The sequence below is a fragment of the Chiloscyllium plagiosum genome, unplaced genomic scaffold (genome assembly GCF_037043375.1).
Source record: "Chiloscyllium plagiosum isolate Xiang-an unplaced genomic scaffold, Cpla_swu_hap1 HiC_scaffold_11, whole genome shotgun sequence".
Taxonomy (NCBI): domain Eukaryota; kingdom Metazoa; phylum Chordata; class Chondrichthyes; order Orectolobiformes; family Hemiscylliidae; genus Chiloscyllium; species Chiloscyllium plagiosum.
Window position 1 is genome coordinate 31,213,674 of NW_028270149.1, and position 21,625 is coordinate 31,235,298.

The window sequence follows — 21,625 nt, forward strand, 5'->3', positions numbered from 1 at the left end:
TGGGCACAAGTTGCATGAATCCCTCATTGACACTGGCATCCAACACATGCCAACCCATTATGGCCATCACAGCACCTCTCGGATTTGCTTACAGGGTGTTTAGGAAGCACAGACTTGCAATGCAGGCACACCATCCACATTGAAAAGCTGCCACAGGGACAGTTTACATGCAGAAGCGAACACCCAGCTCACAGATTGGACCAGGCTGCATTTTAGGGCTGTTTGCTTGCTCTCTTAGCAATTACTCACTTAGTGCTCACCCACGTTCTCACAGCATTCATATCTTGTCTTGCCTTGCTTTTGGCCCTGGATAACCAGAAATGCATTATCAGTAATCCCACAGTGATGTACCCTTTGGCAGACAGCCAGGTTGCTTGTATGCTTGTCAGGAGGGAATGTCTTGTTGTATGTCGCACCAAGGTGTCAGTCTAACACCAGTAACATGTGCAATAAACACACCGCAGATGATTATGTTAGAAACTGAGTGGAGGCTAATCCTCACTCCAGTCAATTATATGTCGGGGTGGAGGGGGAGGGGGAGTTGGGGGAATGGTTGCCTCCACAGGAGTAGCATAGTGAGCAGGAATGTGATGAGCAGAAAGGATGTTGGTCTTTCAGCAGATATCCTTAAATAGTGAGTTGTTCTAGGAACAGCAGGTAATAAGGGGGATAGAATCAGACATAAGGGGTGTTTGCATTCTTGGACTCAACTACTTAGTGAGAATGTAAACAAGCCTGTTGGATAGTGGGTTCATCGAACTCCATTCCCAATACTGCCTGCTCTAGGGTGTGTATTTGCAGACTGTTGCAAAGAAGAGGCAAGTGTTTGATTTTGTCAGAAGGATAAGCAGTGATATTTTAGTGCAGTCCATGGTGAGTGCAATCAGACATTCATGCATAATAAAATTATATTCAGGTGGAAAGATGTTTTTTCTTGAATCCAGTGAATATGAGAATGGAAATAAATTCCAGATATAAATTGTAGACATAAAATGTGTCCTTCTACAGAATTCCCTTGTATGGGAAGCATTCAACATAGTTTGAAATAATCATAGAGTCGTAGAGTCATACAGAACAGACCCTTAGGTCCAATCAGTCCATGTTGAAAAAATAATCCCAAACTACTCCTACCTGTCTGCTCCTGGTCCATATCCCTCCAAACCTTTCCTATTCATATATTTATCCAAATGTCTTTTAAATGTTGCAAACAATTTGCCCCTCATGCCTTATTAAAATCTCTCCCCTCTCTTGAAATCTTCAATGCCAGGGAAAAGACACTACCATTAATCCTATCTACACTCCTCATTATTTTATAAACTTCTATAAGGTCTCCTGTCTGTATGTGATGCAAACTTCAGAGAATTGTGTACCTGGATCCGTAGGTCCCTCTGTATGGTTAATCGAATGGAAATTATGTTTAACCACTTTTCACTGAACTCCTTCTGTACTTGAGTACATGTGAAATAAATTCTAAATCTAAAACTATTGGAGTTCTTTGAAGGATTAATGGACTATGTGAATAGCAGGAAGCATGTAGACTTACTGCACTTGGATTTATGGAAAGCTTTTATAGAATGTCACATTAAAGGTGGCATTGAGAGTAACATGTTAACATGGATAGAGGATTGGTTGACTCACAGAAAATGGAGAGACCCATGAGTGGAGTCTGTATTGGGGCCTCAACATTTGACATTTTACTTCGGTGAATTAGATGAGGTGAGCAAAGGCATAGTAGCTAAATTCGTAGATAATAAATACAAATGAAACTGGAGGCGAAGACTTTCAGATCACCTTCTTACTTCTTTTGGTCTTATTGCACTGCAGGAAAGTATGTTGTGAAGAAGATGTAAGGGGAAGTTGCAGATGGATTTGATAGGTTGAGTGAGTGGGTAACAATCTGTCAGAGAATGATGCTGGAAAATGTAGATGATACCTAAGCTTCAGGGCGTAAGTTGAAGGGAGCGACAACAGTTTTAGAAGCAGTTATACAATTGGTTTTGTGCCCATATCTAAGGAAGAATGTGCTGGCCGAGGAAGGGAGCCAGAGGAGGCTCACAAGAATGATCCTGACAATGAAGGGCTTGTGATATGGGGAACGGTTGAGAACTCTAGGTCTATACTTGTTGGAGTTTAGAAGGATGAGGGGGGAATCTGATGAAACTTATACAACACTGAAAGGCCTGGATAGAGTGGACATGGAGAAGATGTATTCACTAGTAGGAGAGACTAGGAAAAGAGCACAGCGTCAGAGTGAAGTGAGGACCCTTTTGAATTGAGATGAGGAGGAATTTCTTCAGACAGAGGATGGTGAATCTGTGAAACTCATTGCTGCAGAAGCCTGAGGAGGCCAAGCCATTGAGTGTCTTTAAGACAGAGATAGAAAGGTTCTTGATTAGTACGAGACCAAGGGTTATGGGAAGAAGCAGGAGAATGCAGTTGAGAAACATGTCAGCCACGGTCAAATAGTGGAGCAGGCCTGATGGGCTGAATGGTCTAATTCTGCTCCTATATCTTATGGAAATTGCAAAAATACTTTGGGATAAAGAGTAGCAGGACTATGCACAAGTAAGTTGGTCTGACTAGATTTCTCTTAGAAAGAGCCAGTTCAGATTCAATGGTGGAGAAACTTCATGTTTTGCAATAGTCCATGATTCTGTCTGCTGCTATACCAAGCTGTTAACTTGTGTGCACCAAAATTGCTGACAGGCATTTTTACAAACTCGAATATCTTAAATCCTGCTCCAGGTTTAGATGGTCAGTCCTCTCAAAACTGAGCTTCAAACAGGCTTTGGATCTCATTAATTTTGGGAAAATAAAGTTCACTTTGTGCTTTTTAATCAGTGGTTCAGTTCAGCCCAGAAAATTCATCTTCAGGGATTCTGTTTGAGGTAATACTATTTTGTTCTGTGTTCCAAGTTGTGGGCGAGCGGGTTGATAACATTTCCGATGAATATTGATTGAGTAGGTACATAATTTCAGGTACACCCTGTGTCCATTGGTTTTTAGTTGGATTTTAATGTGACAATCCCTGTTGCAAACCTAAGTAACTTTCAATAAGTGGATAGTTGTATTTTGCAGTAAGTTATACCCTAGACTAAGGAGCTTCATATTTCACAGCTGAATTATGGAACCCAAGGGCACTCCTCACAAGTCACTGAGCCAGAACCTTCTTCATGTGGCTGTCTGACGTACAGGTCTCCATGCTGACGCAGCCCGCCTACTCAACGTCAGTTCCTTCCCTTTATTTCCCCCTTGGTAAAAGGATTAGGTGAATAGTGAGGTTGTAGTTAGAGAGTGTACTTTCTATTGTGACGACTGGCAATACAATGCAGTGTTGAATGTGCCTTTGATTTTGGCTGGGAGAGGGAGAGATCTGTGTTTTGAAGCATTTGCTCTTGAAAGAGCGGACTTTGTTCCTGTTCAATCAGAAAAGGACTCGTTCGACTTCAGTGATTCCCTCCCACTCGCTCGAAAGGTTCGACAGGTAAATTTCAGGCGCGGCCAAATTTGCAGTTAAACCATGCGTTAGAAATCGTTGGCATTTGGGGGGGCTCCGGTTTCCCATTCGGGTTCTGCTTCTTATTGATTCTGTTAAGATTGGTGCTCCCGTTCTTTGTTCTCCGGATCGATGGTGATTGGCGTCAGTCTAGATTGAACCATGCAGGTAGAGACGGGTTACATTTCCGTGATGGTGCGGGCTGCTGTAAAATCACCGACGCTTGGTTAGTTATAAAGTAAAAGTTTTACAATAAATACAGAGACGGAACAAACAAAAATCCCAGGATTGTGGCATGACACGAATCGGAACATTGCGGGATGTTAACCGAGTGATTGTGTTGGAATTAAAATAATGGTGACTTTGAAATCTCAGTCTAGATTTTATTACAGTAATGGGGCTGAGATTAGCTTTACGTTAGTAGCATTTTGGGAGATCAGAGGACTAATGGCACCAGAGTTGGAAACTTGCAGGAGTTTTGAAATTGCCATTGTAGTCAGTCGCAGTTCTGGGCACTGTGATAGAGATTAATGCTCATCAGCGAAGGCAAAGTTCAGATGCAGTTATCGAAGTGAACAGTCAAAACTATCGAAAGCTTTGTGAGGTCAGTTAATCAGAGTATTTGCTGTTTAAACAGCATCGGGACACCAAACACTGATGGAATGGTGTTGATTCTGATTGACGTGTGTGTGCATGAGTCAGGGAGAGGAGTCATTTATATATCTGTTCGGTTCTAGTTGGGGAAGGAAGGTGATGAATCGTGCTCTGGATAAGCCAGGCAGGTAAAGATGGGAAAAATCAATCAAGCTTTGTATTTACTTTCCAAATTTAAATTTGGTATTCACATTTGGCATATCTCTCAACGCAGTTTTCACGGATATTTTTTGTAACACTGTGCCCCATATACATTGCAAAACTCCTGAATGGAATGTAAAGCATTTGCTGATCCCAATTATTTCTTAATTGGAAGGGCAAATACTCAGAGCACTTAAAAGTCTGTCTTTATAAGTGCTGATTGACTTCTGGTGTATTCCCAAAATTCCCTGTTTTCAATTCACTCTTTGTTTACACTATGGGCTGTACCCAAAGCTGCACTGGCCCTACTGCTGCTTTGGCATATTTCCAGTTACTTAAAACTAGCATTCACTGTTTGTTTGTTGGTTTTAGTAATTTATTGACACTGATGGTAGGATCATTACCACTAATCTTGGTGACACGGCATCAGGATGCTTGTCTCCAGAGCTCTGACAATATGGAAGAACTGCGTTTGTTGGGTTTTGTGTTTCTGGTTTTGAGAAGGTGCTTGTTTTCTTTGCCTGGTAAACATCTGGAGTCAATTCCACGTATCTATTGTTTACACTATCATGCTGTTTACCAATGACTTGAGCATGCAGATGTGCAGAACCTAGACTCTTCAATTGTTATTGTGCTACAGCAGAGGTATTTGATTTTGAAACCCCGTTTTAAACTGCCTGCAGTTTGTACATTTTATTGCAGTATTGCCTGAACCTTTTAATGGAACCTATAGAAGTGGATGATGGGTGGATGATGGTTATAATTTGCAAAATCTGATTGTGGTTTAGTTTCATTTTTAGGAATTTCAGACTTGATTACACAAAATACTAAATACTTGAGGTCTGACATCTGAAATAATAGTCTTTCAAAGTGAGACAAACAGTATAAGCAGTTAATCAGGCTGTGAAATTTTGATGTGGTGCTTAATATAATTCCTATTATTCAGAGCAGGATTAACATCCGCGCTCATTAAATTGCCAGCAAAATATTTGTGAAGTGCAAACTGTATATTGATGCCTATGATTGACCTGATTTCTGCTGCTATAAGTGAGGTAATCCTGTAGTCTGGACCAATGTACTAGCAAGAACCCAAAAACAGTTATCAGAAACAAAAACAGAAATTCCTGGAAAAACTCAGCAGGTCTGGCAGCATTTGTGGAGAGAAAACAGAGTTCACATTTCAGGTTCAAGTGACCCTTCCTCAGAACTGTTTTTGTTTCTGATTTACAACATCCACAGTTCTTTGGTTTTTATTTAACATTTGTATCAGTTTGCTTGAAAACTACTTGTTAAATTGCCAATTAGATCTCAATCAAAGGTTACTTTCAATATGCTATTCTTGTCCATGATAATCTTTCTAAGAACCAATTGTTGGTTCAGGAAAAGTAAAAACAACTTCGTCATTCAAACATCAGTGCAAAGAATAAAAGGCTTTTTTTTCTCAGATGTCTGTTAGCTTAACTGTTAGCAATCTATTGAAGAAAAATAATATCTCCTTTTTGCAACTGTAAATGTAAATGCTTTATTCCGGATAATTATAGCAAATTGCCATCAGAATTTTGCACTTTAGAGAAGTCCAGGAATTTTTATTTTATAACATTCCTGTGAAACATTTTGGGGTGTTTCACTATTTAATGGTGCTATGTAAATGCACATCGTTGTTGGGTTTGGATGTTGTTAATATTGTGAAGCTGTCATTGTCACTCAGTCCTTTAGACCCTGTTTCACTATTCATTTAGATTATGTTGATCTATGACCTAATTCCATTTACTCTCTCTCAGGATCCGTAACACTTAATATCTTTGCTTAATATCAATTTCAGTTTTGCTAATTTAAATTGATCTTATTTTGGGGGAGAAAGTTACAGATTCTCACTACATTTTGTGAGAGGTGAACCCCAGTACAGCCTAATGATTTTTAATGCTATGGCCCCTTATCTCCGTGAAGGGAAGTAGTTGAGTACTCTCCATCCAGCAAATGCATTCATCGTTTTAAAATCTCAATTAGATTATCACTAATTTTCTATATTCAGTGGAATATGAGCCTACTCTATACAACATACCCTCATAATTTATCCCTTTTAATCAGTAAATTAATCCATACTTGCTGTGCTGGTGAAGGACATCATTCTTCATTGCATAAAAAGTCTCTTCTGCAGCCGTGCCATATTCCCTCTAAAAGAATTAGAGCAAATTCAAGCAACAGGTAAGGATACCAGCTTTTAACACCAAAATCACTGACAGATCATATTCCAAATACAAATATATGAAGGTGGCAGGAAAAGCTATAATTTAAAAAAAAAAAGACCCAGGATCTGTGGCTTTATAAATATCAGTTTTACAAAAGCATGAAAGTTAATTTAAGTCTTTAGAACTGTTTTCAGTTGGACGCCAGCAAAAGTATTGTCTGTGATTCTGAACACCATGCTTTTAGGAAGGATATCCGGACCCTGGCAATGGTGCAAAGGAGAGTTCCTAAAGTAAAAAATACCAAGGGTGAGGGATGTCAGTCATGTGGAGAGATTAATGATATTGGAATTGTTCTTAAAGCGGAAAAGGTTCTGGGTTTTGAATAAATAATAAAGAGCATATTCCCACAGGCAGGAGGTTGGTAACCAAAGGGCATGCTTCTTTTGTTAATTATCTCAAATGCAGGATAACTTATTTTAAGTGCAATGATTTGTCATGACCTTAGATGGTACTGCATGACAGGGTAGTAGAAGCACATTCAGTGGTAATTTTCACATGGGATTTGACCTACACATTTGAAAGAAACCATTACTGGGATATTGGAAAGAACAGAGACATGGGGCTTACAATGCACCAAATGGCCACCATTTGTGCCATGTGATCTCATAGTTAAGATCAGAACTGTACAGCTGTAACAACACTTCCCTACTTTAATACTCTATTGCCCTTGCAATAAAGGCCAACATTCATTTCCCTTCATAATTACTTGCTGTACCTGAATGCTGACTTCCTGTGAATCACATAATAGAATATCCAGATACCTCTGCAATACAATGTTTTGCAGTTTTTTTTCCATTTAAGTAATATTTGGCTTTCTGGTAATACTGCCAAAGTACACAACCTTATGTTGCAAAATTTTGCACACTCAACATATCTATATCCCTTTTGCAGACTCCATGTCCTCTTTCCAACTTGTTTTCCTACCTATCATTGCAAGGAAACAAACTCAAGATGAATGTGAGAACCTTCTGCATTACTAGAAACATTGATTACGTCATGGTCTTTTCAAGGCAGTACAAGAAACAGCAGAAACAAAAACAGAAATTTCTGGACAAACTTAGCAGTCTGGTAGTCTGTAAAGAGAAAGCAGAGTTAATGATTCAGGTCCAGTGACCCTTCTTCAGAACACTCAAGAAACAACAAGTCAGGGCTTTCCACATAGTTGTGATTTTGCCTGGAAAGTCAGGGCAATTACAGATCCAGAAAGTTTGAGACTGTTCCTCTGAAACCATTATTCCTGGAAATAGTAGTTACTTGCATCACCCGTTATTTATGGAATATTCATTCAGGGTTCACTTTTTACTCATTGTCCATTGACCCTGGCTGGAGGTACAGCAATATACATGGTTACATTGTTTGCTGATATGCCACCACCATTACACCTGGATGGGAAACTGGAACCTAGGAACAGGAATAAGCCACCCAGCCCATCGATCCTGCTTGGCCATTTAATACAATCAATATTTCAATGCCTTTTACCCACAACATCCCATAACCATTTATGCTATGGGTAATCAGAAATCTTATCAACCTCTGCTTTAAATATACTCCGAGTCTGAGCTTCCACAACACTCTGGGTAGAGATTTCCAAAGATTCACATCCTTCTGAAAAAACACTTTCTCCTCATCTCAATCCTAAATGGCATGCCTCTTATTTTTAAATTGTACCCTCTGGTTCCAGAATCCCTAACCAGGTTCCACATTTTTGCCTGCATCTACCCTGTCTATCCCTTTAATTATTTTGTAAATTTCCAGGAGATCAACATTCATGCTTTGAAACTCCAGAGAGTACAGAAATAGTATTCTCAACCTCTTTAATAGGACAATCCTGCCATCCTGACTATACAAGTCTGGTGAATCTTCATTGTACTCCCTTAGTGGCAATAATAGCTTTCCTAAACAGTACTCCAAGCTTCTGTCCAGCTGAAGCATGACATCACTACTCCTGGAATTGAATCCTCTTGCAATAAAGGTTAAAATTCCTTCAGCCATCCAAGTAGCTTACTGCACCTCTGTTAGTCTTCAGTGATTTACTGACTTGGTCATCCAGGTTCCTTTGTCCATTTACACTTTCCAACTCTTACCATTTGAAATACTCTGTACATTTATTCTTCCTACCAAGCAGATAACCTCACTTTTTCCTCATTATATTCTCTCTGCCATGTTCTTGGCCATTCATTAAGCCTGTCCATGTCCTCCTAAAACCACTGAAGACTTCCTCACAACACATGGTTTCTGGCCTGGCTTTTATATCATCTGTGAATTTAGAAATATTTCATATGGGCCCCACCTCCAAATTGTCACTTTCTCTTATGAATAGCTTGAGCCCAAGTAGTTGGGCCCTCTTGCAGGTATCCCACCAGTTACTGAAGAGAGATTGCCACTTGAGATAGTGTAGGCGAAAGTGAGGAGTGCAGATGCTGGAGATCAAAGTCAAGATTAGAGTGGTGCTGGAAAAGCACAGCAGCGCCCATGCTCCTTGGATGCTGCCTGACCTGCTGTGCTTTTCCAGCACCACTCTAATCTTGACTTGATATATTGTAGCCTAACAAGGAATTGAAGCAATTGGTTCAGGGAAAATACAGGAGAAAAACAGTCCACGTTATTCCCAGGGAAAATACAGGAGAAAAACAGTCCACGTTATTCCCAAAGTCTTGCTTTCTTTTTTTATTATTGTAACATGTAAATTTGTTAACTGTATTTTACCATGACAATGAACAAAAAAAATGATAACACCTTAAAATTCTTGTTTGATGTCATGTAGTGCTCAGTAATGCTAAGTTTCACAGACCCATGAGCTCATCAGGTGGAATGGACTTTGTCATTTTTCCAAGATTCTAAATAATTGAGTTCAGTGTCTGTTGTTAATGTGTCTATTGTGATTTGATCTCCAACTAAGTTCCACAGTACGGCGAAGCATTTTGTGCTGTTGTCGCTCCACCTTGTAATGTGTTTTGGCTGTTGTTGCCATCACAACAGAGTTAAACCTTGTATGAAACAAAGTGTACCTGATCAGTTGCTAAATTTATTGTACAGTCTGGTATCCAAATAAGCATGTTCCTGGATTGGTTCAGTTTCCACAGCAGTGTTTGGGCTGTGTGTGAGAAAAAAAAGACTCACTGTTCCAACTTCTGATCATTTAGCCCTTGGCTTCTGATGTAATGGTGGTTTTACATCTTGTGGGGGACCGTTTTGGGCTTGGCAATTTTTCCTCTAGCAGTCTCACAATTTGCTGGCAGCTGCAGCCTCATAGATGGAACTGGCCCTTTGGCAATGTAATAAAGTGTTCCCTATCAGTAATTGCGAACATATAGCCAATTATGGGTGCATAATTTACAGAGAAAACATTTACAGGAATAGGGCAGTATACCATTGCACAAAAAGCAAACCAAAACACTCTTGCTTCCTTCAGATTTTGTTTCGCTGCTTTGTTAATTAAGTTGACATCCTTCCTTGAGTGGTTCTGTGGAGAGCAGCCATTCTCTCGAGTGGCTATGCTCATGTCTAAGGTATGACAGTAACAGAGGAGGGGAACTCAGCTGGGAGTACCTTTATCTTCAGCTAAGTATTCACTCATTTCCACTCCTGTAGCTGTTACTGGATTGTAGACCAAAAAGTAGTTGTCAACATATTTCTCAGCATAAACTTTATTCATAACATTTGGAAAATTTATATTAGGTAATGTTTCAATTTTTAAAATTTGTTGTCAGGATGTGAGTGTCACTGGCAAGGCCAGCATTTATTTCCCCTGTGGAGGGTCCTGAAGAATCATAGAATACCGAAAGTGTGGAAGCAGGCCATTTGGCCCGTCGAGCACATGCTGACCCACCGAAGCACATTTCACCCAGACTCACTCACTATCCAAACCTTGCATGCCCCATGGCTAACCCACCTTAACCTGCACATCCCTGGACACTGTGAGCAATTTAGCCTGAGCTGTTCACTAACCTACACATCTTTGGAGTGTGGGAAGAAACTGGGGCACCCAGAGGAAGCCCACGAAGACATGGGGAGAACGTACAAATTCCACACAGTTGCCGAAGGGTGGAATTGAACCTGGATCCCTGGCGCTGTAAGAAATGTAGTGCTAATGACTGAGCCATCATGAGGCTTTGTGATAGCATTAAGCCCCCTTTTTGAATCACTGCAGTCCATGTGGTACAAGTACATTCATAGTGCTTTGTTTTTTTTTGTAGCAGATTGATGTAATTCACTGGATTTACAAGGATGTTGGCAGGGTTGGAGGATTTGAGCTGTAGCGAGAGGCTGAAGAGGTTGGGTCTATTTTCCCTGGAGCATCAGAGGCTAAGGAGTGACCTTGTAAAGGTTTATAAAATCATGAGGGGCATGGATAGAGTGACTAGCCAATGTGTTTTCCCTGTCATGAGGGAGTCCAAAACTAGAGGGTATATGTTTAAGGTGAGAGGGGAAAGATTTAAAAGGGACCTAAGGAGCAACTTTTTCATGCAGAGGGTAGTGTGTGTGTATGGGTTGGGCTGCTAGAGGAAGTGGTGGAGACTGGTACAATTGCAACATTTAAAAGACATCTGGATGGGTACATGAATAGGAATTGTTTAGAGGGATATGGGCCAAATGCTGGCAAATGGGACTAGGTTATGTTAGGATGTCTGGTTGGCATGGACAAATTGGACCGAAGGGTCAGTTTCTATGCTGTACAGCTCTGTGATTCCGTGATATTTTAATCTGCTGTGGGTCTGGAATCATATGTAGGCCAGACCAAGTTGCCTCCATGAAACACATTAGTGAACCATGTGGGTTTTTACAACTAAATGATTTAGACTTATGATTAATATTCATGGAACCAGCATTTTATTCCAGTTTTTTTTATTGATTATATTTACATCTGCTCATCTGCAATGGTGGGATTTGAAATTATATCTGCAGAGATTTACTCCAGGTGTCAGTGGTTGCTGAACTAGTAACCATTATGCTATCATCCTCCCCATTGACATTATGTAAAGTGAAATACAGTTCAATTTCTTTAGCATTCCTGTCCCTGTCTCAGCTTGGATCAACCATCTCAACGCAGAATAAGACTCGGACCTTCCTGGTCAATGCATTTTGAGTCACTGCTACTTTCTCACAAGTTGCCCCCTCAGCCCATGTTCAGGGATATTTTTATTGTCACACTTTTGGCATTCCTAGTCCATCTCAGCATGGAATCAAAGGTTATGAAGAAGGTCAGGAAAATGACCATGAGGAATGCTGGGTCAGCCAAGACCACATTGAATAGCAGAACAGGCTCGAGGGGTCGAAGGCCTACTCTGTTCCAATTTCTTATGATCTTAACTTCATGCCTTATTCACTTACTACTGCACATAATTAAAGGAACATATTAAAAATTGTAAAGCATCTGTGCCACCTTCATGTAAACACAGGCTTGCCTCTCACCCTGTCCGCAGTTGAATATCTTAAATGTGGAGAATGACCATGCAGAGACACTCAGGATTGCCAGACACAGCTGAGCTGTGTCCCCCTAAGATTTGTATCTTTGGCACAGGGTAAAGGAGAAAATTGGATAAAGTCCTCTCGCAAAAGACTCAAATGAGCAAACAATGACATTTTCTAGATGCAGGTATGTGGTATAAATCTAATCTCCATCCTTTTATGTGTGTTTTAATTCCACTCTATTTCCATTCCACTAGGAATAATAAGCTGATTCAGAAAGTTGTGACCCCCATAGGCTGGGCATGTGGTCAACTATCTTTTATCTTATTATGAGACATGGGGTAGTATGGACTGTTCTGCCAGTTTAGTATGAAAATCCTCAGTTTGAGAACAGAAACACTTGGGAAGAAACCTGTTCTATCGATTGTGCTGTGTGTGATGTGTAATGGTGCAGTTTTATGATACCTGACGTGCTGCCACATTTGAATCTTCTCAGAATCTTGGATAGCTACAAAACAGGCCAGACCTCTAGAGTCATATCAAGAGATAAGGGGGTCAGTTAGTTCATAAGCAGGATAGCTGGTTTGCTGTGCAGAATGATGATAGCTGCATGGCTTCAATTCCTTCCACAAACAGCAATGGATGCTGGAACAGTTGATCATTTAAAATCTACGATAGATCGATTTTTGTAAAGCAAAGGCGTTAAGGGATTTGGGCCAAAGGCAGGCATTTGGAGTTAGGCCACAGATCAGCCATGATCTTTCTGAATGGTGAGAGGGGCTGAATAGTCTACTTCTGTTTGCATGTCCCTAATGACCCAGAAGAATGTAAGTCTCCAATGCCATTGTGGAGACCCCAGTGTTTGCACTTGTTGGGTCTGACTGTGCAAGTTTGTATTGGGGCGCAGCAGCATTAAGAGTATCTTCTTTAGGAAGATACTCTTTTCCTTCATATGAGAAAGTAATCTGTAAGTAGAATTGTGATGCCACATTTGTTCCCCCCCCCAGCGTATTGATACCAGCATGCAAATGAATGATTTCCATAAATAACCTGCACCACACTGTGGGACTTCAAATAGAAGTTAATCGTATGATGTATGCCTTTACAGGCCTCTTTGTATGTAAAGTCTGCAAATAATGACATTCTGTTCATGTTGGATAGATTGCAAAACGTGTATTGGGTCTGCATTGAATAGCATGGTAGCCAAGATCACTTACTAAAGCTTGATTATGTTCTCATTGTTTGGAAAAATGACACTGTAACAGCAGAACTCTAACTGACCTGGTCAAAGGCCTTCCTAAACACAGACTATGGTAATATTTTGTTCCAGTTAAGTGAATACTTTCTGTTCAGTGAATTTTTAATTGTCAGCTTTCAATTAGAAGTTCAATACAGGGAGTTGGAGGTTTTTTCCTCTGAAAATCTGTTGTTCTGATCCTTTGATAGTGGCAATGACATAGCTTTGGGAATATGACTGCAAACCTGCCAAGAATTCCAAGCCTGAAATGGCATAAATTTGAGTTTCCTAGTGCCCCAGGCTTAGTGAGTGGGAAAAATCATTTGCTTTCAATTAAATAAACTTAACATTATATTCATTTATTAAATGACAAAATATAAATCAAATTAAAACAAAATAATATTTTAATGAATGTCAAAATTTTACTCATTGACCACAAGACTTGGGATTTGGAATAGTCCCCGAAGAAAGTGATACACTGAGCCCCCAAATTCTTCATTGTGGATTTGTGAATAGTATTAATTTACTGATCAGACTACTGTGATAGTGATGAACACAATAAATATGTTGCAAAATATAGCACTATTTTATTTGGGGAATTGTTTTTCTGAATTTCCACATAATAAGTTTGTTGCAGGTATTAGACATTTAGATTCACTCGATGTGAGGACTCTGTCTTGCAGTAGTAATATCCCCACCTCTGGATCAGGAGAGTTGGCTTCAAGTCACACCTGATCTAAAGGTGTGTAGTTAAATGGCTGAGCAGGTTGATTTAAAATAACCATTCTGTGATATGCTGTCACACCCGCACCAACAGTGGATGGTACACCGTATGCTCCAAAAACTGCAAATCTATATATCTGAGATACTTCTATCATCAGCAATGCATTGTTAAGGAAAATTTGTTCATCCTAATCTACATTGCTTCTTCCTCCTTCTCAAAGCTTTCTTAGACTGAGGCAACTCTCAGCCACCTGAGCTAGATATAAATGCTCTCTTTGAAGAGGAGCTGCTGCCTGAAACAGTTGGCCAGTTGTGGTATTTGTTGCTGGATTATTTGCATATTAAAATTAAATATCCATTTAAGAGTATTGCCTTTTTATTATATGAGAGATGAATTCATAAAGTCTGCCTGAGCACATTATGAGCCCCTATGTAAGTCCAATATCCAGCACTCTTTTGGAAAACAATAGGAACTTCTCTCCATTGTCCATGACAGCGTTTATCCCTCGAGCAATGTTACTAAAACCGATGGTCTGTTCACATTTACACTGGAGTTTGTGTGACCTTGCTGCGTGTAAATTGCCTGTTGCATTTTCTGATTGATGTTGCTGTGCTGCTGTGGAGATCACATACTTATAAAAGCAATGACTACTGACTATTCAGTTACTAAAGGCACAGACTAGTATATTGCTGAGCATGTTGGACCAAGCAGATCATTGGCTGATCTGAAGAGATAGTTGCTCTCTGGTGGGGTAAGTTGACTCCAGTGAGATGGTGTGGGTAGAGTGTTGAATTTATTTCACTTCATTGCCTAAAGAAAGTGCAACTAAAACCAAACACAGTTAAGGTTCCATTTAATTTCAGAGACAGTTTCCCTACTGTCAGTATGCAAGGGAATGTTTCAGATTAACTTCCAGGAGTTTGTAATTGAAATATGAACTATACATGGCCTGCTATCACATGCGGTTCTCTCAACCATGATTCAGATGGCAAATCAAGACATAATCTCTTAAATTGTCAATCATGTGTTAAGATAACTGCAGCACTGCCCTTTCTCTGCTTTCCTTGGATGTAGACTTTGAATATTTGAAGATTCTATTCATCCTTAAACACTGGCACACAGCTTGGTAATATAAGTAAGGCAGCTAGCAGTGGGCGGGTCTCTTTCCATTTTCTCAGATGGTTCATGCTGATTAATCTACAGGCAACAGACAAACAGCAGCTAGATGATGAAATGGAAAACAAGTTGATTTGCTGCCAAGCCTCTCTCTGTCTTTGAATAGGAACCTATAGGAGAGCTGCTTCACAGCCACTTGCAAGTACAGGTCCTGGTAAGGGCTGTCCCTATTAAGAATGGGTGTGGTTGTTTGACAGCTTTGTACAGCGACAGGTGTATGTTCTATTTGATAAAAGATATTCTTAGACTGGTTGTATACAGAGGCTGCACGGATCACTTATTCACAGGAGCTGCTGCCTGAAACAGTTGGCCAGTTGTGGTATTTGTTGCTGGATTATTTGCATATTAAAATTAAATATCTATTTAAAAATATTGCCTGTTTATTAGATGAGAGATGAATTTATAAAGTCTGCCTGAGCACATTATGAGCCCCTATGTAAGTCTCAATATCCAGCGTATAAAATCAAAATATCAAAATCTATATGAATTGCTGATAAGCAAAATCTAAAAGAACAAACTGTCATGATGATTAATATTATACTCCTTCTCAAGATATGTTAAGAATCTTACTTTGCTCATGCATGCCCGTTTTTAGAGGTCCTGACTCACTAGGGCAAAGTTTCAGACTCTCTATATCCATTCCATTGTGATTAGATTAGATTAGATTAGATTACTTTACAGTGTGGAAACAGGCCCTTCGGCCCAACAAGTCCACACTGACCCGCCGAAGCGCAAACCACCCATACCCCTACATTTAACCCTTACCTAACACTACGGACAATTTTAACATGGCCAATTCACCTGACCTGCACATCTTTGGACTGTGGGAGGAAACCGGAGCACCCGGAGGAAACCCATGCAGACACGGGGAGAATGTGCAAACTCCACACAGTCAGTCGCCTGAGGCGGGAATTGAACCCGGGTCTCTGGCGCTGCGAGGCAGCAGTGCTAACCACTGTGCCACCGTGCCGCCCAAATTCTTTGGATGAATTAATGTCACTAAGAGTCATAGAGACATCAAGTCATACAAGAGGCCATTTGGCCCATCAAGACTGTGCTGACTTATTGACACTAACCCCACTTTCCAGCACTTGGTCCACAGCCGTGAATGCTATGACATCTCAAGTGCTCATCCTTTTTTTTTTAAGTTTTGTGGGGCTCCGATCTCTACTGCCCTCCCAAGTGTGCATTCCAGATTCCCACCACCCTCTGTATGAAGACATTTTTCCTCAAATCCCCTGTAAACCTCCTTCTCTTCACCTTTTAAAATTTATGATTACAGTTAGGCCTCTATGGCTTGGTGGCTGAGTGGTTAACACTGCTGCCCCACAACGCTAGGGACCTGGGTTCAGTTCCACCCTCGGGCAACTGTCTGTGTAAACTCCACACATTCTCCTTGTGTCTGTGTAGGTTTCCTCTCACACATAGTCCAAAGATGTGCAGGTTAGGTGGATTGGCCATGGGAAAATGCAAGGTTACAGTGGGTTGGGTCTGGGTGGGTCTGTCTTTGGAGGGTTGATGTGGACTTGATGAGCTGAATGGCCTGCTTCCATATTGTAAGATTTCTATAACTTGGGCGGCATGGTGGCTCAGTGGTTAGCAATGCTGCCTCATAGCGCCAGGGACCCAGGTTCAATTCCTGCTTAGGGCGACTGTCTGTCTGTGTGGAGTTTGCACATTCTCTGGGTGCTCTGGTTTCCTCCCACAATCTAAAAATGTGTAGTTCAGATGAATTGGCCATGGTAAATTGTCCACAGTGCATTAGTAAGGGGTAAATAAATGGTAGGGAAATGGATCTGGATGGGTTACTCTTTGGAGGGTTGGTGTGAACTTGTTGGGCTGGAGGGCCTATTTCCGGACTGTAGGGAATCTAAACATTAAAATGATTTACTCTTCAACTGGGGGGAACAGCTGCTTCCTGTCCAGCCAGTCCATGCTCCTCCTAATTCTGTCACCTCAATCAGGTTCCCCTTCCGATCCATAGAAAACACCGTTTGAGAAGTTGAAAATTACTACAGAAATATGCAATTCACTTGGTCTCTCTCTTACTCTCAACTGTTTGTTATTTCACATTTTGTAAATTGGATAGACATTACCATTACTTTTGACATATCGGCTGTAACACTGAGGTTTCATTTATTCCCTCCTAGAAGGTGGTGAGAAGGGTAAAAATTGAGTGAGTTGGACTTGAGATATTTGGGGTTTAGATCAGAGTGGTGCTGGAAAAGCATAGCAGGTCAGGCAGCATCCGAGGAGCAGGAAAATCAACGTTTCTGGCAAAAGCCTTTCATTAGGAATAGAGGTAGAAAGCCTCCAGGGTGGAGAGATAAAAGGCTGATGAAGGGCTTTTGCCTGAAACGTCGATTTTCCTGCTCCTCGGATGCTGCTTGACCTGCTGTGCTTTTCCAGCACCATTCTGATCTAAACTCTGGTTTCCAACATCTGCAGTCCTCACTTTTGCCTTGAGGGATATTTGCCTCTTTCTTGCCACCCCAGTAATGAAATGCTGGTGAGAAGGTCAACTGGTGACCTTCTTGAGCTGTCATGAATAAAGACCCTTAAGGGACCAATTAAGAGTTAGCTAAAGGCCTCAACATCACAACCGGCCCAAATACTTGCCTTCCCTGTAGGCAAGAAAAGTAGTTGGTTCTCCAACTAGAGAACTAGGGCCTGTGGTCTTAATTTGCATCAGTTAAGGGTGGCCAGCCTCACCTGTGAGACTGAAAAGAAATTGAGGTGCTTTCTTGCTGTTGGATCTCTTGATGCCTGGGCTTCCAGCATGATTACTAGGAACCAGAAGGTGCTGGCTTCTGGTTGGCTGGTTGCTTCTGGAAGAATGGGGCTTTGCTGTTAAGGATTCATTGAAAAGCTCATTGATCAACTCCATAATTGGTTGATTAGAGTCTGATCTGGGAAGCTTTCAGGTGAAGAGTTTAGTGACCCCTGAAAATGGCCATTCCCACCTCTGGTAGAGTATTGAGTCATAGGCAGAAAGTTTGGATGTGACAAACAAATTTTGGACTGCTGGGAGACTGCTCAAGTGCTCACTCTGGTTCTTTATATTTTTCAGCATTAAGAATAATTCCCTTTGCTTAGTCATGTTATGAAATGGTTCTCTGCTGTTGATGGATGGTTTGCCCTCAGGGGTTCCTACCATAGCTCTGAATGCACAAGGCGTAGTTAATTTGGAGAAACCTGATCTAAATGTAGCAACTGATTTTCTTTTGCATTTGGATTTGTATAGCAGAAAGTACCAAGGAAGAAGCCAGTGAACTAAATAGTGGGTTGTTACAGTAATGTCATGTGATGCTGAGTGTTACAGGTTTTCGACTTATTGTTTTAAGACTTGCTCCTTGACCACTCACTATCTGGAATATCACAGGGGTAAAGTTGAATAATTAAACTATCAATGTCAATTAATTCTGTTGTGATGCCATAGTGTGTCTCTTAGACAGAGAGGCATAAAGATGGATGGTGATAGAGTATCACATCTAACCAGCATATTCATCTACCATGGTTATAATGCGTCCATTGCATTTTGATTCAAGTTTTCTTTTTGTACGAGTTGTAATTCTATGCCCTTCAGTGTGCATGGGCTCTACAAGTTTTCAACAAAACCATGCATTTTCAGCATCAGTTTTAAGATCAAATACCTTTTGGGTCAGTTATAATCCAGCCAGATCCAAAATATCCTTTGCTGTACACCTACAGTCATTCCTCAGCTTCATCCCCAAAACAGTTCAATTTTTATTTCCTACCTTGTCTATCCTGTCACCTCTCTTAAAGCTGACATGTTAATGACAACTCATGACACATTTTGGATAGTTTTGGGCAGATTAGTACCTATTACTCATTAGGTTGAAAGTATACAAATGTGTGTAATATGTCTAGCAGAGGGAGAAAATAGTTCTTTCCAAGATAGACATAAATGTAGAGCCCTTAAAACTGATCCACCTCTATAAAACAAATTCACTTCCAAAATTCTCATTTCCATTTCATTTTAATTGTAACTGTTAACATTTCCAACATGCATTCAGGCATCTTTGGTCTAGTTCATGATACATTGCATCCTTTTGCTTGGCATAAACAGATGGACAAAGTTCATCAGGTGTCACATCTCATGAAATATTGTGTTGATATTGGAATGCTCACTGTTCCCCTTTCTGTTTCCCAGACAGCTTGGTAATGAGAAACATGACACTAGTGCGTTCCACTGTCTGTTAATCCAAAGAAGCTGAAAGGGAAGTGTTTCTTTTATATAGTACCATGCACAACCTCAGAATATCTTGTGTATTGAAGTATGTTTGAAGTGAGATGACTGTTTTGCAATGTAGGAAGCACTCCATCCAAATTGCACACAGTATGCTTCCATAAATAACAATTAAATAAATCACTTAATCTATTTCAGTGATGTTGGCTGCAGGGCAAATGTTGCCCACAACATTGGAGAGAATAGTACAGCTCTTTTTGAGATGGTATAACTGGATAGTTTACGTTAAGCTGCGAGGGCAAGTTTAATGTCTCTGTAAAAAGTTGATCCTTTCTCCAGTGTATCACCACCTTGATATTACTGTACTCTGAAATGTTAACCTATGCTGAAAATTCTAGAGTGAAACATTTGAATCAGGTGAGAGTTATCCCACTGGGACTCAACTGACCGTGTTAGTTACCATTTGAATGATGTAGTTTTAACAACAGGTGTGCTATCTGAGCAAAAGCAGCCAAAGAGAAAACCCATTTTAGGACAATAAGTCTGAAACTTGTCAAGTAACATGTATTGGGAAAGAGAAAGTAATTGACATTCGGGTCATAATTTCAAAGTTTGAGTATTGCAGTAAGTAACTCACCTCCTGACTCCCCAAAGTGTGTCCACCATCTCCAAGGTGCAAGTCAAGAGTGTAATAGAATACTCCCCACTTGGCTGGATAAGTGCAGCTCCAGAAACACTCGAAGCTTGACATCATCCAGGACAAAGCAGCCCATTTGGATGGCACCTCATCCACAAGCATCCATTCATTCACCACCAATTCTTAGTTGCTGTGTGTACTGTCTATAAAATTCACCAAAGAACCTTCGACAGAACCTTCCAAATCTACAGTCACTTCCATGGAGCAAGGGCAATAGATACGTGGGAACACTGCCACCTGCAAGTTCCCCTCCTTGACTGTCACCAGGTGAAAGTCCTGGAATCCTCTTCTGAAGGGCATTGTGGATCTACCTATAGCACATGGACTGCAGTGGTTCAAGAAGTCAGTTCATTACCACCTTCTCAAAGACAATTAGGGGCAAGTAGTAAATGCTGGCCAGCCAACAATGCCCATGTCCCGAAGTGAATTACAAAAAAGTGACGCAAAGCTTGAAAGAATAAAAACTTGACCTGTGTGCAGGATAGTGATCAACAGCAAGAGGACATAGTACTGGTGCAATAATAAATAGTGGCAAACAGTATTGTTTCACCGTTCTCTGCACTAAATTTCAATTTGGTAAGAAGAACGAGAAGAGACATTGTAAAATAAAGGGCACAATTCTAAATGGGACACAGAGCAGAGCAAGCTGGGGAACTATGTGCATGAATTATTGAAGGTGGCAGGGCATGAGTAAGTGGTTAACAAGACATTTGGGATCCTGGGCTGGACCAGTGGACGTTTTATTGAATCTTTATAAAGCGCTGATTACAAAGCCTCAATTGGATTGTTATGTGCACTTCTGCTTCCTGCACATTAGAAAAATTGTGAATGCATTTGGAGAGGGTGCTGAATGAATGGTTCCAGGGATGAGGGGTTCCAGTTAGATGGATAAATTAGAGAACCAGGGACTTTTCTCCTTGGAGGAGTGAAATGTGAAATTAATAGAACTAGCTAGAAGAATACTGAACTCCACCAAACAGAGGTGATGATGGCTTTGTCCGATTAATGATTGCCAGGTCTAATCAAAGACTTTTCGTATGGTTGAATGGAAGTGTGACTTATAAAGCTAAGAAATAGATTTGTCAAAGGTGACAAATTGGGAAACATAAGGAAGAGACCATAGTTTCAGTAGCAAAATTGGAAAGAATATGAGACCCAGTCGTGACACGTGGTAATTGTTGGGTGGTTCCAAACTTTTAAATGTAAATCCGTAAATTGTACAAGAGTGTACACTAAGGAAGGCATACAGTTTTATTGCTTTGAGGTCATGGAAAAGTATGAGGTGCTGATGTAATGGCTTAACCAAGTCACATGGCCACTATTTAGAGTCTTCATGGGGAAAGAGTCAGAAATGGGCAATCCAATCATTGGTTTAAAAATAAATTTTTCAGAAATCCTGTTTTAATGAAGGAAACTAAAAAATGATCAGGCTGAACCAAAATGGGCTTCATCTTTTTGGTGGATATCATCAAATAAATCATTTAGTTAAAATGAAATTTTATATCAAAAATAGCTTCATCATGCCTTCATATATTTTGAAACATTGAAGAAAATAATTGAAATGGGTCAATTAAACAACAACTTTGTTTCAGGAGAGAGTTGAGTTTATCTATATTTGAAAGTTTTGTGGCC

At 40.4% G+C, this 21,625-nt stretch overlaps 1 protein-coding gene across 2 annotated transcripts in view; it reads left to right on the forward strand.

The window, feature by feature from the left end:
* Positions 1-3,256: 3,256 nt before the first annotated feature.
* Positions 3,257-21,625, forward strand: part of lnx2b (ligand of numb-protein X 2b) — a 53,844-nt gene continuing 35,475 nt past the window's right edge. The window contains exon 1 of one of the 2 annotated variants that reach the window (XM_087991958.1): positions 3,257-3,484. The gene's annotated coding sequence lies outside the window, so the exon portion shown is untranslated. Of the gene's footprint in view, positions 3,485-3,518; positions 3,665-21,625 lie in introns of those variants that run through there. The other variant, XM_087991959.1, reaches the window with a different exon arrangement.